This window comes from Penaeus chinensis, chromosome 39, assembly GCF_019202785.1.
Source record: "Penaeus chinensis breed Huanghai No. 1 chromosome 39, ASM1920278v2, whole genome shotgun sequence".
NCBI lineage: Eukaryota > Metazoa > Arthropoda > Malacostraca > Decapoda > Penaeidae > Penaeus > Penaeus chinensis.
In genome coordinates, this window is record NC_061857.1 from 16,211,480 (window position 1) to 16,213,979 (window position 2,500).

A 2,500-nucleotide genomic window follows, 5' to 3' on the forward strand; every position below is an offset into this window, starting at 1 on the left:
TGATGGTTGTAATTGTGTGTATGTGTGTGTGTGGGGGGGGGGGGGGGTCACACCTGCCTTGGTCCTCAGTCCTCAGCCCTTTTGCATGGTATTTTCTTCTCCTCCTTTCCTTTTCCTTTTCTTCATCCCTTTGTTCTGTCTACTATTCATAATCGTTAAAATCATTTTTGCCAATTTCTCCACAATACTTTATCCTAATGCTCCCAGCTCCCTTAACTCCTACTCCTTCTTCTAACAACCTTTACCCTAAATTATACCCCATCGGCTCCCCCTCTCTACCCTTTTCACTACCATACTACCCTCAAGTAAACCTAACCTGTAACTTTACCCTAATCATTTATTCATTCCTAACCCTTTTCGCTACTCAACTTAACCAAAGTGCCATTGACCCCCCCCCCTCTCTCTCTCTCTCTCTTCTCTCTTCTCTCTTCCCTCTTCCCTCTTCCCTCTTTCCTCTTCCCTCTTCCCTCTTCCCTCTTCCCTCTTCTCTTCTCTCTTCTCTGCTCGCTCGCTCTCTCTCTCTCTCTCTCTCTCTCTCTCTCTCTCTCTCTCTCTCTCTCTCTCTCTCTCTCTCTCTCTCTCTCTCTATCTCTCTCTCTATCTCTCTCTCTCTCTCTCTCTCTCTCTCTCTCTCTCTCTCTCTCTCTCTCTCTCTCTCTCTCTCTCTCTCTCTCTCTCTCTCTCTCTCTCTCTCTCTCTCTCTCTCTCTCTCTCTCTCTCTCTCTCTCTTCTCTCTCTCTCTCTCTTCTCTCTCTCTCTCTCTCTCTCTCTCTCTCTCTCTCTCTCTCTCTCTCTCTCTCTCTCTCTCTCTCTCTCTCTCTCTCTCTCTCTCTCTCTCTTCTCTCTCTCTCTTCTCTCTCTCTCTCTCTCTCTCTCTCTCTCTCTCTCTCTCTCTCTCTCTCTCTCTCTCTCTCTCTCTCTCTCTCTCTCTCTCTCTCTCTCTCTCTCTCTCTCTCTCTCTCTCTCTCTCTCTCTCTCTCTCTCTCTCTCTCTCTCTCTCTCTCTCTCTCTCTCTCTCTCTCTCTCTCTCTCTCTCTCTCTCTCTCTCTCTCTCTCTCTCTCTCTCTCTCTCTCTCTCTCTCTCTCTCTCTCTCTCTTCTCTCTCTCTCTCTCTCTCTCTCTCTCTCTCTTCTCTCTCTCTCTCTCTCTCTCTTCTCTCTCTCTCTCTCTCTCTCTCTCTCTCTCTCTCTCTCTCAATCTCTCTTCTCTCTCTGTCTCTCTCTCTCTCTCTCTCTCTCTCTCTCTCTCTCTCTCTCTCTCTCTCTCTCTCTTCTCTCTTCTCTCTCTCTCTCTCTTCCTTCTCTCTCTCTCTCTCTTCCTTCTCTCTCTCTCTCTTCCTTCTCTCTCTCTCTCTTCCTTCTCTCTCTCTCTCTCTCTCTTCTCTCTCTCTCTCTCTCTCTCTCTCTCTCTCTCTCTCTCTCTCTCTCTCTCTCTCTCTCTCTCTCTCTCTCTCTCTCTCTCTCTCTTCCTTCTCTCTCTCTCTCTTCCTTCTCTCTCTCTCTCTCTCTCTCTCTCTCTCTCTCTCTCTCTCTCTCTCTCTCTCTCTCTCTCTCTCTCTCTCTCTCTCTCTCTCTCTCTCTCTCTCTCTCTCTCTCTCTCTCTCTCTCTCAATCTCTCTCTCTCTCTCTCTCTCTCTCTCTCTCTCTCTCTCTCTCTCTCTCTCTCTCAATCTCAATCTCTCTCAATCTCAATCTCTCTCTCTCTCTCTCTCTCTCTCTCTCTCTCTCTCTCTCTCTCTCTTTCTTTTCCTTCTCTCTCTCTGCTCTCTGCTCTCTGCTCTCTGCTCTCTGCTCTCTGCTCTCTCTCTCCTCCCTCCTCTCTCGCTCTCCTCTCTCCTCTCTCCCTCCTCTCCCCCCCCCCCCCAATCCTTTGCCCGTTGTTGTCGTGGGGGGGCTTAGGAGACGAAAACTCAGACCCAATGATGGGGAACTCCTCAACCTTGGGACACCTTTACTCCCACAACCTCCTTCATCAACCAACCCACCCTCCCCATATTATTACCTTACAACCTTATTGCCCACCTCCCCATAACACTACCCCCCTCAACACTACTCCCTCCTCCACACGTCCCCGCACTTCTACTACCCCCACCTTTGCAAGAATCCTAAATACTCCTAAATCCTAAATATTTAGCCCAGCCAAATGGGACATACCCTACTCTCAAAACACCCTCCAATGCCTCCAAAAACAAGTAGGCAAAGTCTCTTTCCGTAGCCGACCCGACCACTCCCGTCTCGTCACAGTAACAACTGAAAACCAAACTATAGCATTAACAAAACTAACTGATCTATGTGGTAATCCTATCCCTACAGAACCTCATCCAACCCTCAATACTTGCACAGGAACTGTCTCTATCTCCCCAACAGATTGCCCAATCTATGACAAAGAATGGTCAGATTGTGGAGAGGACTTACTCGCTTGTCTCACAGACTATGATGCAACATATGTACAATGCTACTCCATTCCTCCCAGAGGAAATCGTAAGAAATCCATCAACATT